General features: G+C 39.5%; 1 protein-coding gene across 1 annotated transcript in view; it reads right to left on the bottom strand.

Moving 5' to 3' along the window:
• PLAGL1 (PLAG1 like zinc finger 1) overlaps positions 1 to 21,028 on the bottom strand; it is a 64,913-nt gene that overhangs the window by 22,128 nt on the left and 21,757 nt on the right. Inside the window, exons 3-4 of the mRNA XM_082474794.1 lie at positions 8,147 to 8,220; positions 4,023 to 4,054 (exon numbers count right to left, since the gene is read on the bottom strand). The gene's annotated coding sequence lies outside the window, so the exon portion shown is untranslated. The remainder of the gene's footprint in view (positions 1 to 4,022; positions 4,055 to 8,146; positions 8,221 to 21,028) is intronic.

Raw genomic sequence — 21,028 nt, 5'->3', positions numbered from 1 at the left:
AAGTATTTATATTATATCCTTTGTCCTACTTGCAACTGGATTAGAAAAACCCTGATGTTTTCCCCTGCTTTCTGCAAGTAGAAAAAAAAAAACAACCATGAAATTGCTTACATAAAATATTCAAAATAGAACTCAGAGGAAATGGCATTTTTTAAAAATGAATACCATAGAATACCATAAAACAGGTATGCAAATCTATGTAATAACAGAACCTAAAACAAATTATGAACTGAAAAAAATCAGCAATAACCAGTAGACATTCATTTTCAACAAAAGCTTCACATAAAAAGCTTCATATCTTCATATAGATTTATCAACTGTGCAGGGTGAAAAGGCTGAAGTCTCCAATTTGCATATACAATTCCACGGTTACCAAACCTGGCTATACGTTAGAATTACCAGGGCAATCTTTTAAAAATACAGATTCCTAGGCCACAGTACAAACTAACACTGACTGACAGCATCGCTGAGGCCCTGGGAACTTATGTTTTCACCAAGTCTCCAGAAAGGTCTACAGCCAGCTTCGTACCACTGATCCCTGGTGAGCATGTGGAAACGGGTACCTCTGTTCACCAATCAATTATAAAAGTTGGCTTCTTCCAACTAAGACTATTCTAACCAGTCGATCCTCTTAGGGGGAAAGCTTTTTGGGATTCTCTTTACCAGTACAAAGGTAAATCTATTATGTAACATAGCCAATTATATCTCACCTAAGCGATTTATTCACTTGGTCGCCTGTTTTCTTCTCTTAATTTGCTCAAAAAGGCTATGACCATTTATTTTGAATAACATAAGTTATTAAACAGGAAAATTAAGTTAAAAACAGGAAAATTAAGGCCATTTTCAGACAACTAAAGTTTAAGAATAATCCACCACAATTTAGGGAAAAGACTGGAGGTGAGTAGGTTCTCTGAATCGTCCAGAGTATTTGTTTTAAACGTATCCCTTGCTTTGCATGCATAAACACTTCACAAATTATCCTCATGGTCCACCTCTCTTCTCAAAATACTCAACCTTTATCGTGGTGGTTTAATTGGGTGGTCTCCAAAGGCCTATATTAATTTTTTTTAAGAGCTGTAAGAAACATTAAAGCAAGAGAGTACAATTCTTCTGGATGATTCCTCCTTTGCTCCTACCCATCTCATCAATGGACAATGCCAATTTATGAATTCAGAGAGGCAGAGGCTCTCTTCTGCTTCACTAGAAAGGGCGCACATGACATGAAGTACGCAAATCAGGCAGTGGAGTAGCTTAGCTTCATTGTCAAAATATTCAAATTATCACTAAAAGAAAGAGATTCCTTTCTGAATTCAACAATACTCCTTGGCCTCCGAGGGCTCACACAGGAGCTTATTCTTAAGCCGTTCAATGTAAGCAGCACTAGTGAAAGCGGAGAACTCTGGCAGGGAGGAGATCAAGTCCCTCGGCCTTTCCCACCTGCCATCTCAGCCCCAGTCTAATGCTTAAATAGTTAACAATGCAACAGAGAACCTGAAAGCATGCGTGGCCCCAGGGGAAAAATCATGTGCAGTCTACAACAATTTAATAAAGCAGAGCAGAGGCAGTTAGGAAAAATAACACATCTACGTTTGACAGGATGCTACTTGCAGACTGTTGTTTTTCAGGTCAGAATTTGGATTTCAAAAATCACAGAAAAAAGGTTTTAGTATGTCAATTCTATTATTTTTTTTTTTAAAGAATACGGTTTTTTAAAATGACCCAATAACATTAAACATTTCTAGATATACTTGTTTCTGAGCTTCAGAGTTGCAAGAAAAATCACATTTTTCTAGGAACGGGGATTGGTGCACAGTAAACAGATCAGTTAGAGGGAATTGTCTTAAATAAAGGGGCGATATTTAGGTGGAAGTGATTTGTTTATTCAGTGATGACAAAAACTAAAGTTTCCTGAATCTAGAGCGTTATGATTTCTAGAATGCATTTCTGCCGTCACAATCTGTTTTTCTAAGCATTAGCTTCTGAGAGCCGCTTTGAGAAACACGTCTTTCTCTCTGTTAATGAACTGGTTTAGCTGCCTGCTGAGCGTTCACTGAAACCCGAATTGAACAAAGGGATTTCCCTCCAGTTCCAGCTCATTCACTTGGAGCTACTCCTGATTTTGCTTAAGTAAATTCTTCAGACTGACTTTTTTATTTCAAATGATTTTAGTGGGAAAGAACTGGGCAAGCCTTGACACCGGGAGGCCTGCCTCGGCTTCCAGCGAAAGACTCCTCTGGGTTGAGGATGTGCAGGGCCTGTTTTCGAAAAGCCTCCCAGATAAGTTTTTTATTTTCTAAGGACTGTAATTCCAGACGGAAAGGAGCCCACCCGACTTGGCAGATTACGGGCAACTAAGTCTTACTTCGGGGAGCTGGATCACCGCGACTGAGATTATACCTCTGAGGTGGAGGCCGTAAACAGGACATTCATATTCATTTCACAACAGTGGAGTCGTTTTGTGAAAGGGTCGCTCAGAGTTTGAACAGATCTGTGGGCCCGGCACCTGGCCCTCTACCTTCTCACACAACCCCTGGGGGGCTTCAGTCACCACCCAAGGTTCCAACTACTCCTTGGGGTCACAGACCTCCCAAATCTCTATCTTCAATCCTGAACTTCTTTCAAATTTCAGGCGAATCCGTCTACCTTCCTCCTGCACCTCTCAGCCTAGATATTGTCAGTGCCCCTGAAGGTCACCTATCCTAAAGCAGGGGCTCCGCACGGCGAACCCGCCAGGCTTGCTCCTCCGGCATCACCGATTTTAGCTACTGGCACCACTATGTAATAAGAGCTAACATGTATTGGATGCTCACCAGGTCATGGCCGTTGTTTTAATCACTTTACTTAATGCTCCAAACCACCAACCATATGCGGAGGAAGCATCAACCTCATCTTACTTATGGGGAAACTGAGGCTTAGGAGTGATGCCAATTTGCCCTCGGTCACACAATCAGCGAGCAGCTGAGCCGGGCTTTGCATCCAGAGTGTGGGATTTGAGAGTCCACATTATTAACAGTCAGTCTCTTCACCGTGTTGCTTCCCAGCTGCTCCAAAGTTAGAAACTCTGGAGGCATACTAGATTTTACTCACTGACTAAGCTATCCAGATTCTTCGAGCTTATTGTCTCTCAAATCTGTTTCCTTCTCTTCATTTCCATAGTTACCAGTGTTTGGGTGATGTTTTGCCTTCATTACAGCCTCCAAATCAGTGCAGCAGGACAACTCTGGAATTTTACTTCGTTTGTCCTCCCAACATCCTTTCTAGCTCATTTAAAACAGGTGCAGGCTTTGTAATTCCTTGTATTTTAGCCCAGATGACAGCAGAAGCAGTCTGTCTTTCTTAACAGCTAAACCCAGTGAGGAGACTCTGCCCAACTTCAGGGTTGAAAGAAGGAGAGAGCGGTAAGAGGGAGAGAAAAAGACACTGTCCCCTCCACCCCCAGCTCCTGGGGCTGGAAAGGAAAAGGGGCCCTGGCACAGCTCTGTCCCCAAGGCAGGGCAGAACCCTCTAGAGGACAGCTGCGGGTGTGCTCAGGGAGGCCAGGCCTGGGGCAAGAGTGGCAGGGCTTCAAGCGACCACTACCCCACTGTCATATACCAAAGACCAGCCCTCCCCTACCAGGTGCCAGGGAAATCTCCAGATTCTAGGGCACACTCCATGGGGGAAAGGGAGACACCTAAAAATGACTGCAATGAAATTTCTCTCTAGGTTGACGGAATGGGGAATACAAAAGTGAGTACTTCCTGCATACTTGACACCGTGGAATGAGATTCAGACCTGTGAGGGGCGCCTGAGTAAGGTGCAAAGAATCACGGACTCACGTGCATCTGTGCTATAGACTAGCTTCAACTGCTACAATGGGAGCCAGATTATTTTTCAAAAAATGCCACCACGCCTCCTCTTGCAGAGAGGAGCGTGGACTCTGCAAAGGTGCTGGGGACCTGGCAGCTGTCCTGAGCTTTAGTCCCGGGGGCAGGTAGAGAAGGAAGGAAGGAAACAAGTGCAGATGTCAAGAGTTTACTCACAAGATTAACGCCTCTGATTCCTATGCAAATACCTAGAAAGAGAGAGACAGAGAAAGTTATCTTTAAGGCCTTTATCTTAAACTCTGAATTGCTTAAAAACCAAAGGAAAAAACAGAAGTCTACTAGGAAGAGAAAAGAGAGGCCAGTGCTGCTAGCATCTTGAGGCCCAGGACATCGCCGCTTCTGAGCCTGGACGTGCCTCCCAGACCAGCTGCCAGGACAGAGTTTCCATCAGTTTGGAAACCAACTGTTTCCAACAGTTCTGGAAACTGTTGGTTTCCAGAAGATGGAAATGAGAGTGTGCTGGAAACTGGGGTGGTGTCAGGGAGGAGAAACGGTATAAATGTGACAAATTTGTTGATTCAAAGATGTTGCAGTAATGGTAGGTCCTTGTGACACCAAATGTCTACAGGGATTTGGACTTTGAGGTCAGTCATGTCCTCAAAACAAATTCCATTTAAATTCTGTGGCTGAATATCTGAGACTTCGGATGAGGCTTATGAAGGCCCTGATGGAAACCAGAGAAGATTCTAGATAAGCCAAGATGTATCAGCCGCCAGTATGCCGAGATGAGAACTTTGGGAACAGGGAGCTCTGGTTGGAAGAGTTTCAGACATACAAGAATCAGCAAACAGGGGACCCCATTTTCCTGCTGCACAAGCACCCACTAAGTCTGCCCGGCATGTGGGGCGCGTCCAGAGGGGAGACGGACCCGGGAGAGGAGGCGATATCTGGGGAGCAAGTGCCCCATCACAGAGGCAGGGCGTGCCAAGACAGTCCCCGCTCTCTGCTTTGGTTATTAGGAAAATGCGTATTTGGTATTAAATGGTGCCCAAGAAGAAAACCCCCAGACAGGAAACTTAGAAGTCAGGATGCGCTGAGCAAGCAGATAGAGGTTCAGCAAACCAGAGCGCAGGGCCGCTCTCCTCTCCTAAGGGTCTGGTCTCTGCTGACACTTGCTTCCCTTCTCACACCAGATGGGGGAGCCCAGATGGAAGAGAGGAGGGGACAGTCAGTGAGCCCTCACAGGGCTCAGCCCCAACTCTCACCATCCAACAGGGGCAACCATGTGCCGGAGGCTACCTTGCAATCTGTGGTGCCCCAAAACTTAGTGGCGGTGGAGGGTATGCTGGAGAATGGGGGACCGGCCCACCCTACTGGCCAGAACTCAATTTTCATGTGGCTTCCTTCAAACTACTACTAGCCTGGCAAGTAAAGAGCTTATCAGTAAAGGGGCATTTCTAGTACTGGACACCGAGATCCCTACTGGCTCCTCAAGTCTCTCTGTTCTCAGACTGGCTCCCCTTCATCCCTTCATTCTAATCACAATGCCGCTGTCAGAGTGATTCTTCTAACATGCAAATACGCTCCCGTCACTTGGCTGTTTGGAATTCTTCAGTGGTCCCATTAATTTCCGTCAGTTGCAACCAAGAGTCCTGACTGATCCACTGAAAGTTTTTAATCAGGAGAGCGATATGCTAAGGGCTCGCGTTATAGAAAGAGACCTCAGACAGCAGACAGACAGATTATGCTCCTGCATTGATCCATTCTATGCATTAAAATCAGTAACTCCTTAGGAAAAAACACAGAAAACAATTTTTAAAAGCTGTGCACAGAAAAGACTAACAGCAGTAACTGAACACTGAAGCTTCTCTGTAAAACTGAGTGTTGACAGGGAGCTCTAAATCTCCGCTGAATCGGAACTAGCAAACGGGAACCATTTTAGGGAAACAACAAAAAATTATGATCACCCTAACGTGGTTCTAATTTGCACGCTGACTGTGTGTGTGTGTGCGCGTCTGTCTTATGAATCACTTTTAGTTCCTGTGCTCAAACAAAAAGGGAAAAATTACCTTGGTAAATGCCACATAATGGATCAATTAAGTTATTCCCCAAATAAAGTACACTTTGTCATAGTATAAACACGCATAACTCCCAGCACTATTTTAAACACATTGGTAGAGATATGTGCTTTATTTATTAATTGTAACCATAATATTTAACACCCTCCTATATTATGACCCCCCAACGCCCTTCATCCCCAACGGCCTTCACTTTTTAACTTTTTGTTTGTTCAGGGAGTCAAGGAAGTTCAAAAAAAAAAAAAAATTCATGCTATTTCTTGGATAGTAACTTTCCTTACCTAAAAGTGGTATGATAACGTGTTTTACTCTCCCTTATTCTTTTACTAGAAGCATACTCTACTTAATACGAGGTTGTGTTCCTACAGTTAGTTAAAAAACATTAAGCAAATGATAGTATTCTGCTGGATCCAGTCCAAGAAAGATGGGCTGGCGGAGTGCAAACAGCACCGGCTTTGGAGTCACATGGCTCTAGGTCGGAACACTGGCTCTGCTACTTGCCAGGTATGTAACCTTAAGCAAGTTCCCTAACTTCTCTTCATGCTTACATCACTCTACCTGTTACAAGATTATGCATTACATATGTCCAAACGGAGGCACAATGACTGGGGCAGAGTCTGAAGTTTATGTACAAAGTAGATGTGGCCTGTTAATAAGTATCAAGAATGATTTTATACACTGGGTAAGTTCACAATTAGGAAATATGAATAACCTGTTTCAGAATACAATACATATAACAGAAAGTATGAATTATTGGTTCACTTCAATAATCTTTCTTTAATTTGGATCATGACACAATTCCATTTTCTAACACATACTTGTAAGAGAAATTTCTAATTATTTCCTGCCTCCTTCAAAACTTTGTATGTCATGTATTTGAAAGATTTTTAAATTCTTAAGCAGTATAATATTATTAGCTGTGCTTTTAATGGCAATGTCACATTTAACTAGAGAAAACAATTACAAATAGGCCTGGCATGAATTGGTCTTACAGGTATCATGAAGTCACCCAAATGATATACAGAAGTGATTCTGGCACATTTGGATTGCGCTAGAATATTTCTTTTGAATGTATGAGTGGGGAAGTGGATTAATTTCAATTAGAACCATTTGGAGAACAGGAATTTAAACACACACATCTAATATTTCACTTTGGCCCTTCACCTGGAGCAGCTGTGGACAGCCTTTCTAGAAGTCAGTCCAAGAGCAAAATAAATTTGGAAGTGGTTTATCTAGTTTAGGAGAAAAAAAAAAAACCAAAAAAACTCAAGTGTAAGATGGGATGTTAAGAAAACTTACAAAGAAGACTGGAATAAAAAAATATGGCATATTACAGTCAAGGACATCTTGCAAAAAAATATGTGGAGAGAGGCCAAAAGTAATGGTTAAGCAACACTGTTAGCACTAAAGCTGCAAAATAGGGGGAGGGTTCCTTTGGGGTGAAGAAGGCAATGGGCTTAAACAGAGAACTAATACATGTTAAAGGAGAAAAACAACCAAAATGTTGGATATGAAATTTAATGACTAGGTGTCATTATTTTGAAATAGCCGTTTAAAACAAATCATAATCTCTATATGTATGATGGAGAAAAATAAAAAATCAAAACTTCTGATAAATATTGGGGATCCTGTCGACCACGAGTTCCCTCAAATTTAGGGGCAAATTTAGGTTACCTCCACTGGATTTAGTGGCATACTTACTTCATAATTTTAGGAAATTTGGACAGAATATATGGAAATTGAAAATCACCTCACATTATGACTTCAGGAGCATGATTTAGAGACTCTTGAATTGTGATGTATGCAACGTACTAAATATGATTCTAAATGGAGTCTAATACCCCCAAATTTCCCCTAGCATTAATTTGTTTTTATTTGAAAACGTCTTTTTAAGTGTCAGGGAGGGAGATCACAAGTTTCTAGTAAACAAGTCATAATAAATAAAAGGCATTTGTATAGGGCCCCTTATTTCTCAAGTTATATGAATATCAATGACAGTTCTTAGCATGTTCTCTTGATTTTTCTAAAGAGTAAAAAATAGGCTTTCATATTCCCCAACCATAATTTTTCCCTCAAGGTCTGCAGTTCCTCAAATGAAAATTCTCGGAGAGCAAGTGTTTTCTGGAACATAACCCCCTCTACCGTGGAGAGCGGGAAGCTTTGGCGTGTGCTCTAACGTAGGAGAATGAGAACACAGGCTCACGACTGGCCACAGAGAGCAGCCTGGGCATAAGTCAGAGGGTGTAGCGGAGACACACTTACCTTTCTAAGTCTGAGGTACAGAGGAGTTTCAGATGTGACATGAAACAGAGGCCACATCAGATGTGAGAGCAACCCTAGAAGAGGAAAAAAATGTCAAAAGGTTAAAGAAAAAAAAAAAAAGGCATTGAGAAAAACCACACCGATACTGTGTTAGGAGACATTTATATACAGAACGTGAGTTCAGGAATGCCAGGATCAAAAACTTCTTTCCGTCAATATGCCATCGTGTTATATTCCAACCTTCCAGAGACACACCTCTAAGTTCTTACAGGATTTTTAGTTTGAGAGAGACTGGTAACGTGGTGACGTGGTGACGAGCTGGGGCCATGGTGCCAGAATGCCTACATTCAGATCCAGGTGTCACCTGGAGCCACTCAGAAACCTCACACCACTGGTTGAGCAGCTCTCTGCCTCAGCTTCTCGCCTGTAAAATGGAGATGATAACCATACCTATAGCCTAAAAGCCTTTTGAGGATTAAATGAGTTAATGTGAGTGAAGTGCTGAACACTGCACCTGGGAAGCAAGGTGTACTCCTGTATTTGCAATTCTTTTCCAGAGACCCCAGTGCAAGTGAAAATTTCTCAGAGCCTCAGGAAGAAATCAGATGATAATCAGAACCTTTTGTAAAAGGGTCAACTAAGAACGTTATCCTTTACGAAAAGGAAGCAAGTACCCAAGTAGGGCTGAGGGTGCACTGGGGAAGAGGGGAAAAAGACGACAAAGAGCAAGGAAAGACCATTAAAAGGCCAAAAACAAACAAACAAACAGGCAAACAAAAACCAAACCAAAAAAGAACCCAAAACCAAAAGGAACCTTTGCTTAACTGCAATTTTTTTTTTTCAAAGACAAGCTTACTACTCAGAGGAGAGGCCTGAAGGGCAGAACTTGTTGACAGTAAGCATACCCGTCTTTCTTGTAATTCAACCTAACCCGTAAGGAGGATGTTTCCCTTTCAATGACTAGATCAGCCTGTATTAGGGCTGCTTTATTTGGATGGATGGGAAGCCGTCTAAGAGGGAAGTATCTTTCTGCTAGGAAGTTTGCCTATGGAGATAAACACACACATAAATACAAAGATCTAATATATGTTGATTCCCCAAACGTATTTCGAGGGTTTGACTCTTAAATTACTTGAAATTCTTCTTGTATATGACAACAGTCTTCAGGCCTGAGAAAAGGACTCTTTTATGGAGGATCATGTAGTTGACGTTATCTGGTTCTATAAACACAGCAAGAACACAACTTTTAACTACAGTCACTCCCTGGGGCCTGTATGTAGTTCTATCAATGTAGACAAGATATGCCTCACCGCTTTTAAGCTGAAACATCAAACGGAAAAGTGTCGTTTGATTTCCTACTTCTCCTTCCACCCTCTACCCCTCCCGACTTTGGTATGATGTCACACGAAATTACTTCCAGAAACTGGGAGTTATAAAACCTAAGGAAGAGGCTTACAGCTTTCTTATCTACAAGTTAATACTTACGGGGGCGAGAGTCTATCAATGATCAAGGCCATGGTAATTTTTCTGTTTTGTAAGAAATCTAAAATCTCAGCAGAATCACAACCTGCTGAATCGACCACATCTGTATGACCCATACAAGCACCTATCCCTCTACAAGATTGCTACCACGACTCATAAATTTGTAAAGCTGTATTTTAAACTTCATCCTTACTTTTAATCAAGACAGAAAACCAAACAGGTTGCTTTTAACGTAATCTTTGTGGTAAAAATAAAACAAAAATATCATGGAGAATAAAACATCAGCCAGTTCCTGCACTTGCGTGCTCACTTACCTCTCCCCTGCGCCCACCTTCTCTAAAGTTTTCCATTATGATTTTAAGATGTTATTTTCCCCAAAGAATGTTGACAACTATTTCCCACTTAAAGCTCTGGTTTAAAAAGAAATTGGGTTTAACTTGAGAATAACTCAGGAATTGGGCTTGTCCTAGGGTCCTGTGAAATCACAGTAGTCCCCTAGAATCAAAATTTCCCTTACACACTTTTCACTTAGAAGTAAAGGTGTTTGCTTCCTTTGACAAGAGGTTCATAACATACAGTGGTGGTAAAGCTGGTTAAAGAAACTGTCAAAGGTTTTGTTTTGCATTATTTAACATTACATCATAGAATTAAATCCTGAACATGGAAGTCTATCCATCTCAATCACTAAATCTGGTCAGGTGAAAGTCTACAAAACTCAAAAGTTTTTTCATCTTCTTACTGAAAATACCTAAACACTGTGCTGAGACTTATTTTTTTAAAAGAATATTAAAGAAGAGAGCTTGGGATTTGAAAAGGACAATGCCATACACTTTCTATGCCTCCTGTTCAGAGGCTGATGGACTGCCCAACAAACTTGCCACATTGAAAAACTGTTTAATAATTCTCCATAAAGGAAAGATTTTAAAAAGCTATGGCACCAATCAGGTAACAATAGATCAATCAGGTTTTCCTAAATGCAGTATTTGCAGTTGAAGCCTGGATAAGTAATTACATTCAAAGTAATGTACAGGGAGCTATCAATCCCCATTCATTCAGCACACATTCACTGAGCCAAGAGCTTTGCTGGGTTTGGAGATATAAAAATGAATACGACACAGCTGCTTTACTTCCAGCTAAAAGAATACACCTAAACAAAGAGCTACAGGGCAATGTGTTAAGTGTTATAATAGAGGTGTGCACAAAGGGCTGAGGGCCAGAGGAAAAAGCTATAAATTCTTCCTGGGAAATCAAGCAAGTGAGGGGAGAGATAAAAGAAGGTATGGTGATGTTTCCTTGTGATAAACTCGACTTTTTCTTTACTGTGTTGTCAAAAGTAAGGCAGTAATTTTAGGATTTATGAACTGTTCTCATCGCAAGTGCTAAATTGATCTACAAGCCAGTTTCATTTATGCTTGACACAGACTTCCAGTTATAATATCCCAAGAATAAACATTTTTAAAAATAAATGTGATTTGTAGTACTTCCACTCAACACACACAATCCAGAACAGCACAAACAGCTAACGTGAATGAAACTTAGATACAAAGTTCAAAGATGTTTTGAAACATAAATGAATGAAAGACACATTCTAGAGACTTAGTGATAGCATATTAACAATGCTTAAAATAAGTTTCAATTTTTTTCTCTTCTTCTTAAAGCAAAAATAAAAGAATCACCAGATTATATCATGGTTAATATTTGTCTTTCTCTACTTCTGTGTTTAAAAAAATAAGGAGGGTATTGAATCAACTTCTACTTAACATCATTTATTATGCATATCATATTCCTACTTATAACACAGTTGTGACAGAACCTCCATTGTTCATTACACACTAGCCCCAAACTTGAGTAATTCTAATGTAAGCATGAGAAACCACGTCTCCTTTGGGGTGAATTTCCAAATTCCTCTGTGTTAAATTGAGGTCTAATTTTCCCTGTGCCTGGTTTTCACAAGAAGGTCCATTCCACCCCATGTGCTCCTTTTCAGCTGTCAATAAACAGAGGCAGTGAATTCCCCCACGGCTTCACAAAGCTAGTTAGGCAGAGCCATTCATTCCTTCAGGAAAACAGGGCATTGATTTCAGTGAGTTCCCAGGGAGCAGCTGCAACAAAGAGATCAAAGGCCCACCTCTCTTTCCCTCCATTGCTTTCATTAGGCCAGGCCCAGACAAACAGCGACAGGTTTCCTCGAGACAAGGAGAGGGCCGGCAGACCACCTCATGGTTCAATTCAAATTCATCCGTTTCCTACATTCCAGTGACAGTCCAGAATGCTAACCATGACAAACCAGCACAATCACCCGGCATAATATACTGCTCGCTAGTTCATCCAAGGTCAGAGGGAGAAAACAAGCGCTGAGGGAAGTCCTCCGCTTCTAGGGCCCGCTGAGCCACGATGGCCCCCCGACATTCCATAAATAAACTAGGCCCGCTCACTCTCCCTTTCTTTCTCCACCCTGCAATCCCACAAGCGATGGTCTCACTTAATCTGCAATTTCTTTCGTGTCACCATACCTAAACCACTGGGACACTCTATTCTCAACCTAATGGTTCTGCTGATGATAGGAGGTTCGGCTACACGCACTGCCCTTCTTGGTTCACACCCAGTAAACTACTACCGTATGATGAACTGAGAGCTGTAACTCCTGGGGCTTCCCTCAGGCCTCATCTCCAGCGAAGGCCACGAGACCCAAAGAGAGACTCCGTTTGCATAAATTCTGTTTGCAAAACACAAACACGAACAGAGACAGAACAGTTAGTTTTTTGATGTGAGCTAGGTAATCACCGAAACTGGTAATCCAAGCTCTTAAATGACAGTCTGTGGGTGAATGAGGGTGTGTGTGTGTGTGTGTGTGTGTGTGTGTGTGTGTGTGTGTGTGTGTGTGTGTGTGTGTGTGTGTGTGTGTGTGTGTGTGTGTGTGTGTGTGTGTGTGTGTGTGTGTGTGTGTGTAGAGGGTTAGCGAGGGGGAGGGGAGAACCAGAGGGACTAGGAAAGAAAGTGGATTATCCTGATTGGTTACCCACACTGAACACACAGAATTAAAAGATTTCCAAAGTCTCCACTGAATTCCGAGCTGCTGCTTTGACACCACGTTCACGACAGCCCGTAACAAAATGCGCTCATTTCATTGTGCTCCCCTCCATTTCTGCTGCTAATCCTGAGTAAACATGGGAATAGATGGGTTAAGTTTCAAAATTCCTAAACCAAAAAGAAAATAAACAATACTGGAATGAAAGGTATGGAGAACTCACTCCATGACACAGAACACAACCTTCCCACGTGCCCATCTTAGGAGCTTCGGTACTGACCTGGGGGGGGTCCATTCATTGATTATTCACTTGACTGCCAAAGATGACATTTTGTATAGGGTACTGAACAGTCCTCAGGTAAAGACTTTCACTTTTCTCAAACTGGGACAGAAATAAACTTAGAAAATACAGAACTCCCAACTGCACAGGAAAGGTAGCGGAATTCTTGGTAGGCTCAGTGTGACAGTTATATTAGGAACCTCAAAGCTGACTCTGGCACTGATTCACTTTGGCCTCTGTGTCTCCCTACTCTTCCAAAATGGAGACAGAAACATCCGTGAAGAATTCCTTTACGAAGTATTGTGAAATAATCGTTCCTCAAAAACGATGTACTTCATCGAAGAAAGCTGGTCTTATGAGTAGAACCTCCTTCTATAATAGATCACTCTAATTCAATAGAGCTGCTTTGGAAACTCACTACATTTCTATAAATCAAATCATTTTTTTAAAAGCACTCAGAAAATTTACTACTTGAAGAAAGGCTATGGCAAATGACGACATACACTCATCAATTCGCTTATATACTTTTCAAAAGCATTTACAAAGCACTTAGAAACATCAATTTGATCTTCACCATAACCATCTGAGATAGATGGTTTTATGAATTTCTATTTTTGAATGAGGAAAAAAGCCTCAAGAGAGGTAATAAATTGATTTGCCAAAGTCACAGAACAAGTAAGTATATGAGTCACAACTTTAAATATTGTTTCTAAATCCCATGCTGTTTCCTTTGCCCCTAGCTACCACCTCTACATGTAATTATTCACTGACGTTCTCCGTAATTGTATTAAATAAGTAATCAGAATCTATTTCTAAGCCCAATGCATTGTACCGCTCATTCAAGGAGGCAGTGTTTAAGAGTATGGACTCTGGTGTCAGGTTCACATTCAAATTTTAGTGTCACCTTTTAGTAGTTTTATAAATTAAGCAATTAACAATATTTCCAGAACCTTGGCTTCCTCATCTGTAAAAAAGGAATAATACCTTCTTTCATAGGGCTTGCAAAGGATAGAATTAGATAACCTGTGTAAAGCACCTAGAGCAGTGTTAGCATATAAGAAATGCTCAATAATGGTAGCTATTATCATTGATGTTGAAAATCAAACCAATATAAAACTTGTTAAAAGGGGGAAAATGCTTCCTTTTCAATAAAAAGACACAAAATTTAACTTTCAGCCTCTAGATTACATGATTTCCTCTAGCACTAAAAATTTAACACTCAAGTCTAGGATTTTATGGGGCCAAGTAATAAACCAAGATCAAACTGTCATAAAAGATAAGCTACTATACAAAACAGAAACACTAATTGAACTGTCTTAAAAAAAAAAAAAACCTGAGGCAAGTCCGTGGTTGCTATAAAGCAGCAATGTTGTTTTTCTGTACTATCAGTTTTACTTCTTGCCGTTTAACCATTTTAAGTAGAAATGTATTGGTGTTAGGCAGAAATTCACAGACTATTGCCACATGAAGAGAAAAATACCTAATAGGAATATTTGTTTTATGTAGCTAGTGCGTTAAAGTTTTCAAAGAACTAATACATGTCTTACTTCATTTGACCCTCATGCTACTCACTAGGAGAACATGGATTAACTTTCTAGCACAAGAAAAGACTGCCAGTGATAAACGGCAAACCTTACTTTTTAACTCCTTGTCTCATTTTTCATGACCCCTTATTGATAGATGATGGTATGTAGATGCTACAGTGCAGAGTGTACAAAATACTATGGGAAGACAGAGACAGGCCAGTAAGTCTTGGAGAGCCAGAAAAGGCTTTGGAAAGTAGATGGCATTTATCCAACTTTTACCTAGTACACAAGCACGTCTAGAATATTCTTGATTGTTCTTGAGCTTCATGGGATTTTCTCTGAAGTCTGAATATGTCATTCAGTGATTTAGTTGTCCTTCACTGCTTTTGCTGATCTGCAAACTTCAATGGATACCCCTTTAAAAATTTTTTTTATCGAACGCTTTGATATTTAAAAAGGCAGGGAATTGAGGCCACTGTTGTTTGACTCAACACCACTTAAGGCTCCTTCTAATTCTATAGTTCTGTGATTTTAAAAAATTACTGCTCATTCTTACATTGCATTACCTACTATATAACACATCAGTTTAAATGTGCTTGTTTATCTACAGCCTAATAACACTGAGAAATTTTTTTTTCCTTCACTACCATTTATCTCAGAAATTAATAGTTGGGAAGAACTCTTAAGAATGTCTAAGGAAGCATGTCTCACTAAAGAAACTCAGTCCATAGCTGTGGAAGTTTGATGGTTATTTCTTTCTTATGAAGGGCTAAGAATTGCCTTTTTATAACCACCTCTAATTGTCTTCTCCAACAATATGAAACATAGTTTTTAACAAAAGACATTCAGATATTTGAAAGCAATTTTAACAATCCCTTACCTTGAGCCATTAATTTGAGACTGTTCTTTCCTAATATAGATACCTAGTGCTATAAGTTTCCCTCTAAGCACTGCTATAGTTGCATCCTAATTATTTGGAAATATGTTTCATTTCCATTCAGCTGAAAATACTTCCAATTACCCTTTTCATTTATATCTCATGGGTTATTTGGTAAAATTCACCAGTGTGACCATTTGGGCCTGGGTGTTTTCTTTTTTGGAAGGTTTTTGGTGGTGGTGGTGGTATTGTTTGTTTGTTTTTAACATATACTATTAATTTGATGTCTTAAATAGATATAGAGCTGTTCAGGTAATCTATTTCTCCCTAAGGGAGTTTTGGTAGTTTGTATCCTTCTAGGAATTGGTCCATTTCATCTAAGTTCTCAAATTTGTGGGCAGAGATTGTAGTATTCTCTCATTAGCCATGTAAAATCCATGAGGTCAGTAGTCATGGCTCCTCTTTCCTTCCTGGTACTGGTAATTTATGTCTTCTCTCTTTTTTCCTTGGTTAGCCTCGCTATAGGTTTATCATTTTATTAATCTTGTTCAAAGAAACCAGCTTTTCATTTTGTTGGTTTTTCTTTATCATTTTCCTATTTTCAATTTTGTTGACTTCTCTAATTTTTATTATTTACTTTCTTCTGCTTGCTTTAAGTTTAATTTGCTCTTCTCTAGTTTCATAAGGTGGAAACTTCAGTTATTGATTTTAGGTTTTTTTCTAATATAAACATTTAATGCTATAAATTCCCTTCCAAGCACTATTTTAGCTGCATCCCACACATTTTTATAGACTATATTTTCACTTTAAATTTTTCGCGAGACTTCTTTGATGCAGCAGGCATTATTTAGAAGTGTGTTAATTTCCAAATATTTGAGAATTTTTACACTATCTTTTTGTTATTAATTTCCATTTTATTTCCACTGTAGTCTGAGAATGTATTTCGTATGACTGGCATTCTTTGAAATGTAATGTGTTCTGTATGGCCTAGAATGTGCCCCTGGGTTATTGAGAAGTGTGTTGTTCAGTTTAAGATATTTTTCCAGATACCTTTCTGTTCTAATTTAATTCCATTATGGTCAGAGAACATTCTTTGTATGATTTAAACCCTTTTAAATTAATTGTCTTGTTTTTTTTACCCAGAATATGGTCTATCTTGATAAAGTTCTGGGCATGCTTGAAAAGAATGTGTATTCTGCTTTTGTTGGGTAGAGTGTTCTAAGAACTGTCAATTAGTTCAAGCTGGTTGATAGTGCTGTTTTAGCCTTCTATATCTTTATTGGTTTGTTATCTACTTGATGTATCTGTTGAGAGAGGGTACTGAAATCTGACTATATTTGTGGCTGTGTCTATTTCTCCTTGTATATACTGAAACCCTGTTATTAGGTGCATAAACATTTAAGATGACTTTTTTTGATGAATTTACCACTTTATCATTATGAAAGAACCCTCTTTCTCCCTGGCAATATTCTTTGCTCTAATTTCTACTTTGTCTGATATTAATATAGCCATTCCAGGCTTTTTTTTTTTTTAACTTACTTATTTATTTTCTTGTATTTTTTTTGGCTGCATCGGGTCTTAGTTGCGGCATGTAGGATCTTTGATGAGGCATAAGGGATCTTTCGCTGTGGCACGCAGGCTTCCAGGGCTCATGGGCTCTGTAGTTGTGACACATGGGGTCCACAGCACATGGGCTCTGTAGTTTGCAGCACATGGACTCTCTCATTGAGGCACGCGAGCTCAGTAGTTGTGGTGCACGGGCTTAGTTGCCCCATGGCATGTGGGATCTTAGTTCCCCGACCAGGGATTGAACCCACATCCCCTGCATTGCAAGGCAGGTTCTTTACCACTGGACCACCAAGGAAGCCCCCACTCCAGGCTTTTTTTTTTTTTTTTTGGCTGTGTTGGGTCTTCACTGCTGCATGCAGGCTTTCTCTAGTTGCAGTGAGTGGGAGCTACTCTTTATTGCAGTGCGTGGGCTTCTCTTTGCAGTGGCTTCTCTTGTTGCGGAGCACGGGCTCTAGGTGTGCAGGCTGCAGTAGTTGCAGCACACGGGCTCAGTAGTTGTGGCACACGGGCTCTAGAGCTCAGGCTCAGTAGTAGTGGCGCACAGGCTTAGTTGCTCCGTGGCATGTGGGATTTTCCCAGACCAGGGATTGAACCTGTGTCCCCTGCATTGGCAGGTGGGTTCTTAACCACTGAGTCACCATGGAAGTCCGCAGGCTTTTTAAAAAATTAGTGCTGAAGTGTATATTATTTTCCATCCTTTAGCTTGTAACCTATTTGTGTCTTTATATATATGTTATGCACTATTTTTGAAGGCAGCATAGAGTTAATCCTTGTTGGTTTTTTTTTTTGAACCTAATCTGATATTCTTTGCCTTTTAATGAGAGTATTTAGATCATTTATACTTAATGTGATTATTGATATGGTTAGGTTGAAATGTAGCATCTTGCTTTTTTTTTTTTTGTATTTGTCCCACCTGTTCTCCATTCCCTTTTCCCTTTTTCCCTGCCTTCTTTTGAACTAATTTTTTTTTTCTGATTTATCTCCTTTGGCTTATGACTATTTTTTTATGCTTTAGTGTTGATTTAGGGTTTATGGCTATATCCTTAACTTACTACAATATCCCTTTAAGGGATATTGTACTTCTTCACATATGGTAAAAAAAACTTTAATATTATATTTCAATTTTTCCTCTCCTGACCTTTGTGCAATTATTGTCACATCTTTTATATGTATAAACCCCAACTCCACTATTACTATTTTTGATTAAACAATTACCTTTTTAAAAAGATTTAAATTTTAAAAAGCAAAACCTTATACATTTACCCAGGTGTTTACCATTTCTGGTGCTCTTTATTTCCATTTGGTATTATTTTCTTTCTTCCTGAGGACTTTAACATTTCTTGTAGTGTGGGTCTAACGGTGATTAACTCTTTAAGCTTTTGAATGTGTGAAAATGTCTTTATTTCACTATTTTTTTTGAAAAATATTTTCATTAGCTATAGATTTCTAGGTTAACAGCTTTTTCTTTCATTACTTTAAAGACATTGCTCCACTGTCTTCTGGCTTGCTTTGCTTTTGATGAAAGGTCTGCTGTTGTTCTTTGTTCGTCTAAATTTATAGTTTCTTCGTTCTCCATTTTAAAATCTTTCTTGTTATTACTGGTCTTAAATTATCTGATTATGTTGTGCCTTGGTGTAATTTTCTTTTTTTTTTTTTTTTGGTAATTGCTAGCTTTTCATTGAGCTTCTGAGATTTGTGGGCTTATGGTTTTCATTAAATTTAGCAAATTTTCAGCCATTATTTAAAAAAAATTTTTTCTGTTCCCTCCCTCCTTTGGAGACTCTAATTACACAATATTTTTGGCTGTTTAAAGTTATCCCACAGCTCACTGATGGGCTTTTTTCCCCAGGATTTTTGTGTCTTTTATTTTGTATAATTTCTATTGCTGTGCCTTCAAGTTCATGCAATTGTTCCTTCTGCAGTGTCTAGTCCACTGTGAATCCTATCCAGTGTATTTTTCATCTCAGATGTTTATGTTGTCTCTAGAAGATCAATTTGGGTCGTTTTATAGCTTTCATGTCTTTTCTTAACAAATTTATGCTTCCTCTATTATCTTGAACATATAAAACTTAGTTATACTAATGTTTTTAATATCTTCATTTAGTGACTATGTTATTTATTAAAATCTTATTAAATTACTTAAATAAAATCTGTATTAAATTTGTTTATTAATATCTTTATTAAATCTTTCATTTCTGAGTCTATTTTTATTGATTGAATTTTCTTTTACTACTGAATTTTCCTGTTTCTTTGCATATCTGGTAAATTTTGATTGAATGCTAGACATTGTGTACTTTACCTTGTTAGGTGCTGGATATTTTGTGTTTCTTTATATATTCTTGAGCTTTGTTCTGAGTTGGAGTTAAGCGACTAGAAACAATTCGACCCTTTTCTTTTCTATTTTAATTTTTTGTCCACGCCATGCAGCATGCAGGGTCTATCCCGTGCCCCCTGCAATGGAAGTGTGGAGTCTTAACCACTGGACTGCCAACGAAGTCCCACAGTTTGACCCTGTAAACCAGAAGTCTGCAAATTATAGTCCACGAGCCAAATTTGGCCCAGAGTCTATTTATGTAAATAAAGTTTTATTAGAACACAGCCACTCCCATTCATTTACATATTGTCTATGACTGCTTTAACATTACAATGGCAGAGCTAAGTAGATGCAGCAGAGGTCATATTGCCTGTAAAGCCTAAAGTATTTTCCATCTGGCTCTTTACTAAAAAACTTTTATGATTCCTCTTTAATGGCTTACTTTTAAGATCTGTTTTGTTTTGTTTTTTTTGGCCGCACAGTGCAGCTTGTGGTATCTCAGTTCCCCAATCAGGGATCGAGCCAGGTCCACAGCAATGAAAACCTGTGTCCTAGTCACTGGACCACAAGGGAATTCCCACTTTTAAGATTTTTTATGTAGGATCAGGGCAGCCTTTAGTCTAGGGCTAATTTTGCCTCACCACTGAGGCAATACCCTTCTGAGCACTCCATCTAATGCCACTTGTATTACAAAGTTTTTCTACTCTGAATGGTGGGGATGCACACTTCCCAGCCCTACATGAGCTAACTTTCCCTTCCCAATGGTTTTTCTCCAAGCCTTGGGTAGTTCTCTCGTAAGCATGCACTAATCAGCACTCAGCTGAAGACTCCAAGGGAACCCTCTGAAGATCTCCAGAGCTCTCTCTTCTCTCTGGTCCTCTGTCCTGCAAATTCTAGCTGCTTCAACCTCCCTGAATTGCCAGCTTTATCACCTCAATTCAGGGTGACTACTGGGCTGTGTTTGGGTTCCCCTCTTACACTGTGGCCTTGGGCACATCATTTGTTTCCTTTATCTCAGGGTTAACTGTCTTATGCCACTTGTCACCCAATGTCTAAAAACCTTTGTTTCATACATTTTATGGGGTTTTGTTTGTTTGTTTTGCTAAGGCAGGATAATAAATCCAGTTCCTGTTACTACATCATGACTGAAAGTCATGGTAGAAGTTCTCTCAGTATGATATTCCAATTCCTTACATTTGCATTAATGTTTTATATTTACAAATAAGTACTGACAAATCTACACTATCTTATTTCATCCTCTCCACATTGCTAAAGTGTAGAGATTACAAAAAATGCAAAAAATTTTCTGGGGTCACATTACAGAGCAGCTCATGTCTCCTAGTCATTTTCTCTTCTGTAAAATATATGTAATTTTTTCAAAATTTACTATATATAATGACATAAATTGTAAAAGACTATCTTCTCTACAAAGTAAACTGTAAAATAATTTATTACTAGTATCTCAAGCTTATAAAACTGAGCAATATCAGATTAAAGGATTACTAGTTACTGAATGTTGCTAATGGCCAGGTCTATCACCTCAATTAATCCTCATAAGCCTCACAACTATTATTATTTCAATTTTATAAAAGACAAACTGTGGCTAAGAAAGCCTCATTAACTTGCTTATAGTGTACTTATTGGAATCACAGCCAGAATTCAAGCCAGGCTACACTTGGTTCTAAAACTTGGGCTATCCACCATTCTGTCTGCTCTTAATTTATAGCTCCTAAAAAGCACACTTCTGGGGGCTTCCCTGGTGGCGCAGTGGTTGAGAATCTGCCTGCCAATGCAGGGGACACGGGT

The sequence above is a fragment of the Balaenoptera physalus genome, assembly GCF_965194825.1.
Source record: "Balaenoptera physalus genome assembly, chromosome: 9".
In the NCBI taxonomy this organism is placed as follows: domain Eukaryota; kingdom Metazoa; phylum Chordata; class Mammalia; order Artiodactyla; family Balaenopteridae; genus Balaenoptera; species Balaenoptera physalus.
This window is presented reverse-complemented; position numbering and strand designations above follow the sequence as displayed.